Source organism: Rhyacophila brunnea, unplaced genomic scaffold, assembly GCF_057557595.1.
Source record: "Rhyacophila brunnea isolate RB1 unplaced genomic scaffold, BYU_Rbru_1.0 scaffold_21, whole genome shotgun sequence".
NCBI lineage: Eukaryota > Metazoa > Arthropoda > Insecta > Trichoptera > Rhyacophilidae > Rhyacophila > Rhyacophila brunnea.
The window spans coordinates 9,049,631-9,065,415 of record NW_028232871.1 but is presented as its reverse complement, the minus strand read 5'-3'; the positions used below and the strand labels follow the sequence as shown (position 1 = coordinate 9,065,415).

The 15,785-nt window shown below is 34.4% G+C and overlaps 1 protein-coding gene across 7 annotated transcripts in view; it reads left to right on the top strand.

Annotated features, from left to right (window-relative positions):
* Positions 1 to 10,545: 10,545 nt before the first annotated feature.
* The window catches only part of beta-Spec (spectrin beta chain), a 267,463-nt gene continuing 262,223 nt past the window's right edge, over positions 10,546 to 15,785 (top strand). For all 7 annotated transcript variants that reach the window (XM_085949074.1, XM_085949073.1, XM_085949072.1 and 4 more), the window contains exon 1: positions 10,546 to 10,691. The gene's annotated coding sequence lies outside the window, so the exon portion shown is untranslated. The remainder of the gene's footprint in view (positions 10,692 to 15,785) is intronic.

Below are 15,785 nucleotides of genomic sequence, written 5' to 3'. Positions count from 1 at the left end.
AGTCCACTAAAGCGGGCTTGCGGGGCGCTCGCGCATACTATGTGAATCATCGAAAATACAACGTAATCAAATACGCCAGCGCACACTGGATTTGACGACGCATTGTGCCCGCCCGCCCCATGAGTCATCGTTGTGTGGCTTCTCAGCGGCACGAATTAACGAAAATACAACGTAGTCCATTCATTGAACACGGCAAACAAAATCACGCTCCTGGAAGCGTCGTCGATAGACGAGCGAGAAGGCATTATTTAATAACAGTGAACTGTTAGTTTAGTTATTGCGTGTCCGATATTTCGCTGGTAGAATGATGTCATCGTGAATATTAATTATTACAAGCCCCGAGAAATTTAATAATATTTTTATTACTTTGTTATGAGACGCTGATAATAATAATTATTTTGTGCTCCTTGAGCCCCTTATTACATAGGTGAAGGGTAATGCGCGGGTGGGAGGGGGCCTACTTCGTAGAGAGCGCACCGAGCGCTGCTTTGGTGGGCTTTATGCCTTAAGTACCTAAACCGAATCTTCAAAAACTATATGTGCTTCACGACCTAGTTATTTGCATCTTCGTTCAGTTTGATTTTTCAGATAATAGTCTGCGTCAAAATAGTGTGAATTTATTCATAAATAGACCATAAAATGAGACATCCAAGAATTAAGAGAAGCTCAAATGCTGGATGTTGGGCGTAATATAGGAAGACTTAACCAAAAAAACCAATTGATATGAAAGCATCACCCAACTGCTGCAATGGCTTATCCACTGGATAATAATTGGCATCGTACAGTGGTACTCCCTACAACCCACCGGATAAACAAATTGATTAAGGAAATCTGTGGCAGCGAGATGTTAAGGACTGAGAAAAATGGATGAAGGAAGGGAAGCTTCCATACAGTGATGTATGGACAACGGTTGATGATAAAATAGACTGTTGAGGCTAATCAATGTAGTACATACTAAATTTCAGACGAATGTGTTGTTTCCAGAGCTGTTAACCGAACCCAAACTAAACCCAAGAACCTTGAGAAATGTATAATCATTTTGGAACTGAACCTCCATATCACAATTTTGAAATCTCCGAACTGGACCCAGAATCCCAACAGTTCGATGTGTTCTTAAAAAAATAAATTACTATAGTTTTTTTTTTAGTTGTAACTGAGTCGTTGAGGAAATATTCACTTATTACTTTTCGATGGTGCAGTTCACAAACCTTCTATGTCAAATTTTATGATTCTGACTTTATGGTATCAAAAAATCAACAAAAAATTAACGGGTCTGTTGAACTTTACCTCCTATGTCAAAGAGAAAAATAGCCGAGTTTATTGATCTTTTAATTAAAACTCCTATGTCATATTCATCGTATTATCCTGCAAATAAATCAGTTTTAACCTTCCCCTGTAAAATCCTATTTTTTGACTAAGGAGGTTTGTGATCTGCACCATCGTTTTGTAGGTTGATAAATTTTAAATAACGCTGTAAATATTTGAAAAGGCATTTTAATTTTTTTCCACTGGAGTAGGATTTATTTATATTGAAGAATTAGAACTGAATACCGGAAACCAGGTTCAGATATTGTTTTTGATGGAACCGAACCCCGTATAATTTTTCTCATTGGAACCAAACTTGGAAACGAATTTAAAAAAAATTCAGGGGTTGGATAACTTTGATTGATTGCTTGACAGTTTTTGTAACATGACAATTTTCAAAAGATACTTATATTCGTCAAGACATCTTAATTGGATGTTTTATAACCAAGTTATGAGTATTACAAGCTAGATGAGATCACAATATTGTTTTACAATATTAATTTTAGAGTTATGTATTAATTATTTAGGAATATTTTGCATACGCATATGTAAGTATAGATGGTATGCATGACACTTACATACACATCATTGTACTTTACAGATTCATAATTATTTACTATTCCATTTGTTATTTTTACATTACAATTTTAAATGATGTATGTTTTTATGTACCTATGTAAATAAATTATATAAAAAAAATTATGAGTTATAATTGATGGTCTGGTTTGAAAGAACTTTAAATTGGAAATACCTATATCTGTATAAGATTTTTATTATTTTTTTCTAAGTATGCCATCTAATAGCCTACAAAATTCTCCACAAGAACTCATTTTGCGATTCTGAATGATCTTCCTTTCCGCCTACCCTCTATATCAGCGATACTCAACCTGCGGCCCTTTAAGCTTTTATGTGCGGCCCGAAACACATTTATTATCAGGAATTTCGTATATCTTGTGATTCGTTTCGACTTATCTGGTATAAGAGTGTTGCTATTACACACGATTGATTTAAAAAACACGCATAATTTTTAAAATCTCAAAAATGTTTTGTAAAAAAGGGGGGTTTCATGATTTTTTTCGTCACACCAGTAGTGATGCGGCCCGCGTTACTTTACAAATATATGTATTTGGCCCGAAGAAAAAAAAGGTTGAGTATCATTGCTCTATATCTAGTAATCATTTAACCCTTTCCTGGACAAAGCTCAAAAACGGTTAATATATTGACCACCACATTTAAGTCACACACTATCCATCCTACAATACATACCTCTGTATAATATTTTGGTGTCCATAACACATCTAATCAGTTAAAAAATCGATCCCCAAAATCCTTGTAATTCGCGTCCATCCATCAAACAAAAAATTGCGAACCTCGTAAATAGGTACCAAGAATCAATATCATTCTGTACCTTTTTTGTATGGCGGAGCCCTTGCAGATTTTGAGCCAACGTCTTTCCTGAACGGTCTGAAGGTAGGAGCGAATCATAGGGTACTTTGTGAATACTATGAAAGCAGGAGTGAATCAGATGGTACTTTGTGAGCGCTCTGAAGACAGAAGCAAGTCCGAGCGTTCTCCGTGAATGTCTTCGATGAAAATTTGTGTTATCTATTATTCGAATGGACTAATCAGTAATTGATGCAGAGACTTATGTTCAAATTTAATAAGTAGGTAACTCATTTCCCATCACTAGTCTTCAGCAGAATGAAATTTGAAGTTCAACAGCAAAAGTTCTCGACCTTTTTAGCCAAAAATGGAATGGTGGGTTTGTAATAACTTAAACGGGGATGCGACATATACGTTTGACAAATAAAAATATTAGTTCTTAACTTGCTTAGGCACCCTGCATTAGTGAAATTTAAATATTATTTTAAAACATTAATGAATGAAACAGATAATAATATAATATGTAATTATGATTTTTATTAATAAAAGTATGTAGGGTAAGAGGTACAATCGTGGGCCACCCTCCAGTGATGGGCCACTTAGCAGTAAAACACAAAAAATAGATATTTAAAAACCTAAGTTATGGGTATTTGTTCCTATATGTGACTCACAACATCATATACTTCGGTTCTAGCACATTATTTCCTGTATAGGTAGCAGGACTGACCCTATAAGTGACCATTTTGTATACCAAGTCACACGTTTTGCATTTTGTCAGACAATTGCTTAACTTTTTGTTAAGGAAATAACATACTTTGGAAGGTAAGATCTCTTTAACTATATTACTAATTATACTTTTTATTTAATAATCGTTATGCTATATATTCAAACATATAATTATGTTAAGTCTACGACTATTTTAAATTAAAATGACACATCTAGCTGGGTGGCCATTTACTGCACTAAATATATGTAGCAGTTGTATGATGGGCCGGGCTGGCCCATGACTGAAAAAATGGTTTTTTACTTTTACTTAACTTTTTTATGCCAAATACAATATTTATAATGCACTATGGTACCTGCCGTTTTTATTTTTATGTTATTTTAATTTTAGACAGTCGTTGGCCACGTGGCCGATCACTGAATTTGTACTGGCCGATCACTGTATTTAGAAACATTTAACTTCCCATTTCTTTCAGAATATCAAAATACTGAATAATTTAAGTTTAAATATGATGTTAAACTATAGATGATGCTGTTGCATACTTTTATAAAAATGGGGGATCACTATGTGAAGTTGCAAAAAAAAAAAATCGGAGTGCCACCATACACAATACATTGGAAATATTTTCTATCCGAATCTGGTTACTCTGTGAATAGAGTTTCCTATACTATTTATCGAAAGGCACAAGTCACATCTTATCTACCAAGTTAGTGAGCTTTGTCTAAAATTTTATTTGAAATAAATCTTATAGCACTATAATCCTAATGGATCTAGGATTCTTCAGCCTATAGATATAACTGTTTTCCCTCCAGTTAAAGCTGCAAAATATCGCAAAATGCTGTTTTCATCCTTAAAGATTTAACGAATGTAGTGGGCAATTAAACAGAAGAAAAGCTTAAAAATATTCAAAATACTAGCTGACGTAAACAGATAAAACATTTTTATACCATACCTACCGATTGCGGAAAAATTTAATCAAATTAAGTCATTATCTGACAACAGCAAGAGCATAGAAAATATAACCCAATTAAATGTATCTAACGTGTCAGTGCCGTCAGAGAATGCAACATGGAAATAGATACTGAACGCATGGAAGAAATAAATGAACATATGGTTAATATATCTACAGTTCTAATTCAAACATTATCATGGCCTCAGATCAGTAGCGCACCCAGGGGTGGGGCCAAGGGGCCTTGGCCCCCCCCAAAAACATTGAAATTGAAAGCCAATAGATTAGACAAATAAAAACACGGCAAAAAAAATATTTGAAATTCTCCAGCACCCTCTAGAAAAATTTCTTAGATTTTAATTTCTAACACAAAAATTTCGAAACACTAATGTCGGGTTGTTTTAGAAACTCAATCTCTAATGGAAATGTCAAAAAAATTCTCGGTGTCCATCCGAATTCCGGAGTGGTGTACACCGAGTGCAATAGACATAAGTCCGATAAACGAGAAATTAGGCTGTGTTCTGTTGGGTAGGTTTATGCACCTATAAGTTAAATGCAATAATACTTTTTTTTCCATTTTCAATTAATATTTTGGAACTTCACTATTAAAAAACCCAAAATCGACGATAAAAATTCGGCGAAAAGTACGACTACACCCACCACCATGGGCTGACAGGGCTATAGCCTGGGGGCCCGGGCTTAAGAGGGCCCTGCGTGGCGGCTCGTCTAATTGTGAGATAAACACACACCAGAAATTTGTTATATTATAAAAAAAAATCACATGTGGCGCTATAGATACTACTTCATCAAAATTAACATAAAAAATATGAAGTATGATGAAAATAATATGATATACGTAACTACATGATAATAATTCACGTGTATCATTTTATATTACAATTATTTTTAGTGTTTCTAGAAAAATAAAAATGTTTATTTATCCAATATCGATGGGTCGAATGCAACTTGGCTACCACAAGAGGGGGTCGTAACCAGTGGTCTATAGTATGATAACGATCGATAATATGATATGAGGTCCGACAAATCAAGAATTCAAGGGAATTATTTAACAATATAGATATATCCACGGAATACCATTTGGGAACACTACTGTAGAACATCACATTCCCCTTAACCCTGGTGATAGGTAAGGGGGCCCGCCAAACATTCATGATGTGGGGGCCATGCCCACCACAGTCGGTGGTGGTGTAAATTAAAAAAAAAAACATTTTTAGGTGGAATTCAGCATAAATATTGTGGCTCTTGACCAGTGGTTCTTAACCGGTGCACCGCTGGCTTGTTGCATGTGCACCGCGAAAATAATGATAAAAGCAGAAAAATCCGCGACATAGCGAAAACCGAAAAAGTCCTTCGTGAAATTATGAAAGCCGATGAAAGATCTAATGTGATTTCGATGTTGCCGAATCGATCGCACGCGTCTAAAATCTAAAATATCATGGAGGAATTTGTATGGATGGTGCTCCGTCAATGTTAGGCTCATTTAAAGGATTTGTTACCCTCGCAAAGACAAGAAATCCTAACATTATATCTACGCACTGTTTTATTTACACAGAGAATCTATAGTTTCGAAAACATAACAGCAGTGCTAAAACCTGTACTAGACCAATATGGTAAATTTCATCTAATCCAAACCTTTAAAAACAGGCATTTTAAAAAAAAACTTTGCATTTCTATGGAAGCTAAGTACGATTGTTTGCTTTTTCACACTGAAGTGAGGTGGTTACAGTGGCGCACCCAGGGAGGGGGGGGCAAAGGGCCCTGACACCCCCCAAACATGAAAATTATCAGAATGATTTTAACCATTGAAATTGAAAGCCAATAAGCCTTAGGGCTTAGACAAATAAAAACACTGGCAAAAAAAACACAAAAATTTCGAAACACTAATGTCAGGTTTTTTTAGAAACCCAATCCCTAATGGAACTGTCAAAAAATTCTCGGTGTCCACCCGAATTCCGGAGTGGTGTAGGTCATGGCTGAGGAGGGCTGACAGGGCTCTAGCCTGGGGGCCCAGACTGTGGGGGGCCCGGCGTGTCAGGTTGACCAGATAAACACACATAATAAATTAGCTTTAATAGTAAAAAAAGTCGCCTGCGGCGCTAATATACTTCTTGGCCATGAACATTTTCAATTACTTATATAATTGTGCTACGCTCTATGCTCTAGATGCTCTAGCAGCTACGTCTATGTCGAACAGCAGGTGTCCATAGACGGAAGCATGCACGATGAAATTGCTCGAAGAACAAAGCTGGGATGGAGTGCTTTCGGACGTCTGAATATTATCTTCAAGAGTGACCTACCATTATGTCTTAAGCGTAGGGTGTTCAACCAATGTGTGCTACCCGTGCTCACGTATGGCTGCGAGACGTGGACCCTCAACACGAGAGGTGTCCAAAGGCTAAGAGTCACACAGCGAGGCATGGAGAGGTGCATGTTGGGCATCACGCGAAAGGACCGTAAGAGGAACGAATGGGTTAGGAAGCAGACAAGAGTACGCGATGTCATAGACGTTGCCAAACAGCTGAAATGGAGATGGGCGGGGCACATTGCTCGCCGAAAGGACGGCCGCTGGACAAATGCTGTCATCCAGTGGTACTCAAGGGGTACGAAACGGCCACAGGGTCGCCCTAAAAGCCGCTGGATTGACGAACTGGTAAAGTTCGGCGGAAGTACGTGGCAGCGAACGACACAGGACCGAGAGAGTTGGAGAAAGCTTGGGGAGGCCTTCATCCAGCATTGGATTGACCCCGGCTGATGATGATATAATTGTGCAATATATTTTTTGATTATTATGTGTCGATACTCGACAGCTCCATTATTAAAGTGGATGTATTGAAAATCGCCAATTCTTATGTATAAGTACCCTTAATTTGAACTAAAACACAATTTGAAAAACGTTAATGTACTGTTTCACACTGCCTTTAATCTTAGCGGTAGGTAGAGGGCCCGCCAAGCCTAGCATGAGGGCCCGTTTCAGGATGTGGGGACCATGGTGTAGGTACACCGAGTGCAATAGACAACGAGAAATTAGGCTGTTTTACATTCTCCTCCTTGGGCCCCCCCCAATATTAAATCCTGGGTGCGCCACTGCCTCAGATACCAAAAATAAACGATAAACATGTTTTACAAAGAGTTCCATTCGCCATCACTTCGCAAAAATATAGAGATATTTAAGATCGAAAAATGGAAAACAAGAAAAGTGCAGAGAAAGATAAAAAGAATAAAGGCAAAAACCACACATTTTAATGAGGCAATTGAAAGTAGAGGCAATCAAAAATAATAAAGTTTAAAAAATGGCAGCCAAAATCGTTGTGCGATTTGTGAAATAATAATAAAACATCTTATTAAATTAGAATGTTCAGTATATAAAGATAGCTTCCATTCAAATTGCGTTTCAAAATCTCAGCAGGTCCATGTCCCAATTGAGATTGATGTTTTATTTAGTGACTCAGGTGATGAAGTATTCAACAGATAGGTCGATAATTTTCTAAGACCTCAGAATACACTCTCTGTCACTCTATCCTCTTTTATTACATCAACTGTGAGATAAAGGAGTATGTTTGTTGATTATATCATAAGATTAGACACGTTGATTCATTATTTTATTGAAAAGTAAGCCTTAGTTGTTTAATTTATGCAGAAAAAGACGGGTGGCCCATCACTGTCTGGAAAGTGGCCGATCACTATCTGAGCGTGGCCCATCACTGTACTTTTTGCGATTTTTTTTTCATTTATATTTTTTGTAATAACCATGTTTGGTATTATAAAATATGTACACATATATATCAATATACATGCTTTGTAAACACGAAAAAAAATTGCATTTCAATAAAACCGCATTAATAAGCTTGTTTTGGCCGATCAAAGCAAGCCATTCGCTTAACTGGCCCATCATTGTACCTCTTACCCTATATACATATTAATGCTGTATGCCAAAAATAATATAGCAAAAAAGAATGCATTCTTTAATTAATGTGAGCTTTTGGCATTGGATTCCTTCGATGAATTTTTCATAGTACATAATAGCGCCTGTATACGTGCATGGAATTATTTGCTCCAATATTGTCCAAATAAACTATCACGATAATATCTGTCTACATGTAAAAGTGCTGACTGCTTCGGCAATCTCCTTTTTCAAGTGTAACTGAGGCGCGATTTTGTCATTGTATGGTGCTATTTAACATGTTCTGAAAATTGGTAAACATTAAAAATGTTTTGCGCGGTGTAGTTCGTTTTTTTCCGGCGGGTTCGCTACTGCGCATTCATCATGTAAGTTGAAACTATCGTGTGAGAATTCAGACGCCACTAAACATTTTTTATCCATGCATGCAGTCTTGCAACTTACACAGTGATACGTGATTACATTTGCATTTTATCATGATCGCGACAGTATGTACTGCCGCCAGTAAATTCATACATGTGTAAACGAGCTATAACGTAAGTAATGAAGAGGCGACGTTGGACCTGGCTCGGCCACGTGCTGCGGATGCTAGATGAAAAGCTCAACCTGGTTTGCCTGATCTTCAAGCCGTCCGGATTCCAGCGTCCTGGAAGGCCGCTAAATACTATCTATAGAGTGTATACGGTGGAGCTACGGGATGCTGGTTTGACCTGGGCAAGAAGACTGGCGAACGACAGGGATACTTGCAGGCGCCGTCTGGTGTACATATGCTACAACTAAGGGGCAGATTTGGCCGAAGAAGAGAATTTTTCATAGTTAGGAATGTAGCTATGTGGATATTAATATTCATTTACATTCAATCATTTAGTTTCGCATCGGTGTATTTCGATTTTATTATAATGTTCATTGTTGAAAATAATGATTCGCATAAATAAGTTGAACCAAATCATGATTGTATCTTATAAGTCTCACTTTGTAACATATAAGTTATAACAAATATATCTTTGTTTTAAAAAAAATATATATAAAATGCACAAATGAGTCCGTGTGGATCCGCAAAAGTGGTCGTGGGTACGGGGTTGGGAATCCCTGCTCAAGGGGAAGTAATTGTGGAACTTCCCAGATTCTAATATTCTAATACCTATTTTTAGTATGTAGGTATCATTAATATTTTACAACGTTTTTCTTGGCTCGTATTCTTATTTGTCCGGTACAAAGCTTGCAATCGATTTTTAACTAACTTCCCGACTATCTAGACATTTGAAACTTTTAGAATGTATCAGAATACGATGCCAATGGGTTTTTTTTAATACTTTTAGCCATCTTTAAGTAGAATTGAATTCATTTTCAATTAATTCTGTTTTGTATGAAAAGTTATTTCGACACCATTATTGGTTGCTAGGGGTCTGGGGTTATGGCAACTAATATACGTGCTTTACTATGGAAATCAATATGACATGTCAAAATGACATTTCAGTATTATTTCTATCAAGTACAAATTTTTTTGATTGTTTAAGCTAGTCAAGTCAAGTTTATATGATTCAACAGAAAATTTAAAAATGTTGTATATAAAACGTTCTTTTTATCTTGTAATTATTTTTAATTATGTACTATACATACCTACTTTTATATTACTTTATATTACTATGTACCTATACCTACTTTTTACTCTAGGTACATTCTGTTTCATTATAAAATTCATTCCTGTTATTTTTAATCTTATAATATTGCCATCTGTTTAATTTTTTTAAATTGCAAAATAAAATTAAAATTAAACAAATCTACGCGCCCTATAGATGGCAGCACTAGCTACTGTTGGTAGGTATTAATTTGCTTAGAGGCGATAATGCGCAAAATTAGCTTAGCTAAAAATCATCTTAAATTGACAGGACCCAATTCAGAAACTTGACTCAATAATAAATTATACGAAATTATGAATCATGAATGAAATTGGCGTACTCGTTTTTCTGAACTAAATGCATTTCGGCAAGAATGACAACGCCCACCTTGCTCTTGTATCATTCACTTCTATTACCGGCCGATGACATCATCCCGCCATTTTATTTATGTTATTTCGCTTATAAATCAAAATAACTGTCGAACAACATCATCTTTACTTATAAATTAATTATTAAATTATGATAAATAATATTATTTTTAATATCCTTCTAAGAAAAATCAAAACAACATCTTTTTTGAAGTATTTTGTAACCGCTCGGACTATTTCCTGTTGTCTCATTGCGCAGACGTACGCCACTTTTGGTTGTATTGGTGAAGTGGAGTGAGTCCGGTAGAGTGCTACGGGACTTTTTTACGAACGACGAAGAATTTTCGGGAAGTGTAGCTGGTTAAATGTGAATAAAATCGGTGTTGTTGCCGCCTTTAATTGGAATATTTGCTTGAAATTTACGGTAAGTGCTAGAAATAACCAATAATTGTACCGCTGTGCATCAGAACTGCTTTTGAAATGTCACTAGGCTTGCCTATGAATATGGCCGTATTTCTCTCCGATATAATATTTCCTGACAAGAAACAGATTATATCTTAATTAAAATGTTAACGATATTAAACATATACAAGAAAAAATGATCTGGCCAAACTGTGACAGTTAAAATATGCAACAGTTCGTGGTTTTTCTTTATTGTTTTGATAGGGAAGGATTTTAAAGGAAATGTCAAAATAATATACGAGCCGCTCGATTACAAAAGTCACCGCACGGCTTATGTCAATGATGTCATTTCTACATGCATTATAATAATACTCGCCTACTGCCAAAAACAACGTTGGTAATCGATATTTTCTCTGGTTTAATGCAGATATTTTCTTTTTATTGATAAACCATAAAATTAGTAACATTGTCAAATTAATTTTACGTGTTACCAACACAAAAAAAAACTGATAGATAGGTAGGTACCTACATACTCGAGCCGAATTTACTTTCTGTCAGGAAGAGTTTATTATTGGAACGAAACCCACAAAAACTGTTTGGGACAACATTGAATTTATATTTAATTAATAATATGGGGATAGTCGTGTCATAAAATTAATTTATTCATATCCGCCAGTAACATGGGTAAGGTACCGGTTAGCAATAATTAAATTCTGTCTTCTATATTATTACTTGCGTTATTTGTTTATTATAATAATTATGGAAATATTCGAGTGTTTTTTTTTTATAAAAATGTTATACCTATAGTAGGAAAATTTACCAGCCTAGCCGATGAAGCGCTCGATGATACCTACATTATGTTGTATTACGTATCACTGAATGACCAAGGATATAGGTATTATATTAATTTTGTAATATTCTAATAAATATTTTGCTAACAAAATCATACAATTTAAAGACAGTAAGAACCTACCTAAAGCTGTCCTCGTAATTCGTCGATTAGATCAATTAAAATAAAAATACAATAATACCATGAAAGTACTCGAGTGAAACGCTGTCTCGCTCCATTAAATAGTATTAAATCTCAAAAAGGTGTACCTATAATAAAATAATCATACTAGTTTTTCGACATCACACATCTTCATCTTCATTCTCATTTATGTGCGTGTAGCAAAAGAAAGCAAAACATCCATATTATGTTATAATACCTACTTATTATTGTGTCCTGTCGTGTATAATCTAATAGGTACTATTATTATCCTAAGAGATTTTGGAAAACGCACTAACTGCCCATTTAAACGACATTTTATTAATATTTTTACATCTTCACTACTTCCCGAAATTAGTTCGTTTTGAATCCAACACAATCTGATAAAACCCGACATAATCACAGATGCTATCACTTTTAAAAACGCGTTTTCTGTCCGTTACCATACTTTTTCGCGTCTTGCGTCCACATCTACCACAAATTCTCAATTACCACGAAAATGTAATCTAAAAACACTTCACTATATCTGTCAAACTAAAATAGGTATGAGACCGATTGTCTATTGTTTTCTTTCTCTTTATTTGGCGTGTCAGAATATTTTCAAATTTAGAATTTGCGGAAATCAGAGAAAACATCGAAAAATGATGTGACATTGTTCTATTAAGATAATCAATTAAGTTATTATTTCATCTTCTTTTATATCGTCAGTAACTATTAATACATAGGTACTCAATGTTTATGTTTATTAATAATAATTAAATTTCAATAATGTTACTTATTTAATATTGTAAAAAATAATGACTACACTACATAATATGCATGTTATTTGTTATTTTATCTTCTATCGCCTCTAAGCGAAATACATACTTATAATCAATTATAAACCATTTTATGCCATAATTACTTAGGTAGGTATATTTTTTTAAATATATTTTCTTAACTTTCGTGTGGTCATATAGATAGGACATAATATTATTATACAATACTGTAATAATCCATGTTTCGTGTGAGATTGTTTGAAGCAGGTAATGTCAATATTAGTTAATAACGTGAATTCAATTTTACACTTATGATGAGAATTTTATTTTTCTAATTTTTGTATGTAATAAAAATAATAACATTTTTATTTCCTCATCCAGATAATTTGTTAAAAATAATAAATCAAGCATTTTGAAATTTATTCATTAGTACCTATATTAAATAAGTAAGTAAGGTAGGTACTTACTAATTTTAGAATAAAAATACAAATGTTGCTCCTAAGCAAAGCATATGGACCCACCCCTTCAGTTATATTTACGAGAAGTCATTTTCTATTCTAATGTGATCTTCCTCCATTGAATAAATAAAACGTATTATTTGTACTGCAATAATCTAAATTCTAAATGTACAAAAAATAAAACTATCATGTCAATTGAATCGCGTCAAATTAAGTATTCTCATGAAAAAACCATCCAAATTACCTAATTAAGCGGCGTGCCAAGTCAATAGGTTTCATAATGATTAGACTTTTTTTCATTATTTTATTAAAATCCAATTTCTATTTTTATTAGATTAGGACGCCAAGCGACCTGCAAGGTCTAGCGAGGCAGCTGGCTCTGCTAGTATTAAAATAATGACAGAGCGTATTTGTATTGCGGTATGTGGTAGCTCTGAAGTATTCAGAAATATATTATAATTATACAATAAATGCATACCTACTATTATTCACTGGCGAAGGGTGGACGTAGACTGTTAAGATCCGACATAAATAGTGCACACTAAACTTTGTCAGTTATACGTATTTGTTTTCATTGAACCAAGACTACAATATGCAGATAGTGTGGGTTAGTTTTGAAAAAATAATTAAAACCCTGCGTAACCAAGCCATAATAGATACTTACTAGTTAGTAAGTAGTTAATAGTTGTCTATCTACCTATAAAATAATTTTATCTTTTATGGTTTGGTTTAGGCAGGGATTAATGAATTAAAACAAAAACTAATTGACACCATCTGTAATAATATTAAGTAAGTATGTATTCTTAATTCAACGAAAACAAAAATAAGTATTACCTACTGAAAAAAATGTGCACAATTTTTGTCGAATCGCTCATAGCATACCTAAACTATTTTTGTTTGGTATAGGCAGGGTTTAATTAATTTTTAATAACTAACCAACATTATCTGCAGATTGTAGTATCAGTTCAATGAAAACAAATATTTATGATTGACAAAGTTTAGTGTGCACTATTTATGTCGGCTCTTAACAGTCTACCTCCGCTCTTCGTAATAATAGTATTATTATATATTGAGTACTCTATCGATTCGTGTCCGGAAACTTGTACGTATTCAGTTCTCCGTATCACACTTCACCGTGAAATGTTGTATCGGAAATATATGGCTGTATATTAAAGACCGTCCGACCTCTTTGGGTCGTAGGCTACGACTCGTAGGTTCCTGACATAAAATTCATGTCTAAATAAAACACGGTTCTTGTTGGTTTACACTTCACAGGAAGCCAGCAGCAAACAAATTTTGAAAATAGCCGATATACTGGATTACTGGATTATTTGTCAGGGTAGGTTAGGTTTTCATTGTTGAATTCATGAATTTTGCCAAAATCAGCTATGAAAATTGAATTAATGTTCATATTGAATTTAATAAAATTGGATACCGTATAATATACCTATATATTATATAGGTACGTACGGTCATCTCTTTCCTATAAGAAAGCTCACGGCGAACTGCGCCGCGGTGAAATGTTTTACGTACAGTTTACATGTAATCTTTCGCATCTACAGCATCAGCATAGACCGCGCGCCACTTATTATATGTACCTACTTCTACGGTTTTCTATATTATACTATTATGTGTATGACAAAAATAAGCTATGTTTAGCTTTGATACAAATTCATATTATTATTTTGACAGCCCCGACGTCTTTTGAAAAGGTCAATTTGATATTCATCGAGGGGACAGACTTTACCGTTTCAATAAAAAATGTTACATAAGACGATCTTTCATGAGATCTGTTCTCAAATCGAGCCTTTTGGGACGTCATGTTATTCTTTGATAGTCATTTTTATTTTTTGCAAAGGTCCCGGAGTCATCGACTATTCATTCGTTTCGATTACCTACTCATAGTTTTTATACAGATATTTTCTGAGGTACCGAGTTATTTATCGAAGTCTCCGAGCCAAAAGGGCGTAAGTAACAGTTTGGTGATTTTGAATTAAATATGAGGTTAGGTTTACAAAAAAATATTTACAGACTGGCAAAAGGGCGTTCTTCATAGATGATTGCAAACAGAGTTACGATTTTTCAATTTGGGCGTAAGTGATAGGTAACCCTACAGAGAGCCAATAACAATTAACGTACCTACCACTGACGTAACGTACCAAAATTAAAATGGTTATAATAAGCAAATCGTCTCTGTTCTGGCAGAACACACTAACCGGAGAATACTAGTTTTGAGTCATTTGACTTTGAAGTTGTTAAAATGTTTGAAATGGTCTATCATGTAAGTTTATTAAGTAATCGTAAAAAGGATGACTTTAAAATAAAGACTGTTTATTTATTAAGAAGGTTTCCAGACGGTAAAGTTTGAAATAAGGAACATTTTGGTATAACTAACTCAATATGTAATTTTTTCGATTTAGTGTCTTCTGCCAGAACAGTGACGAAATAAAACATTAAAGAAATACAAAAAAAAAAAAAAAATGGAAAAAAAACAATTCGGTATTATCTTTATATGAACTTTGCACTTTTTTTTTGGACAGCCAAAAGGAAGTAAGTGATTTAAAAAAATCTAATTACAAATAAATTAATTAATTAACACTACATACTCCAAAACAATATTATTCTACCATAAATGAAAGAAATAAATCATGAAATTTTTTGCACTCTTTTTGCTCTCCTGAACAGTAGTGATTTGTGACTAACGCCCCTTTGGCTTGAAACAGTCGATATTATTGGTAAAAAATAAGTTAAGAGCAGTTTTCACATTACTACATACTAGGGGCGTGCAGCCGAATAAGGTTTACAACGTGTAGTATTGCAGCCTGGTAACTATGATATTATATTTCTAAAATAAATACCTACATAAGTAATAATGGTACAAACAAACTATATAGAACCTTTAAAAATAATAA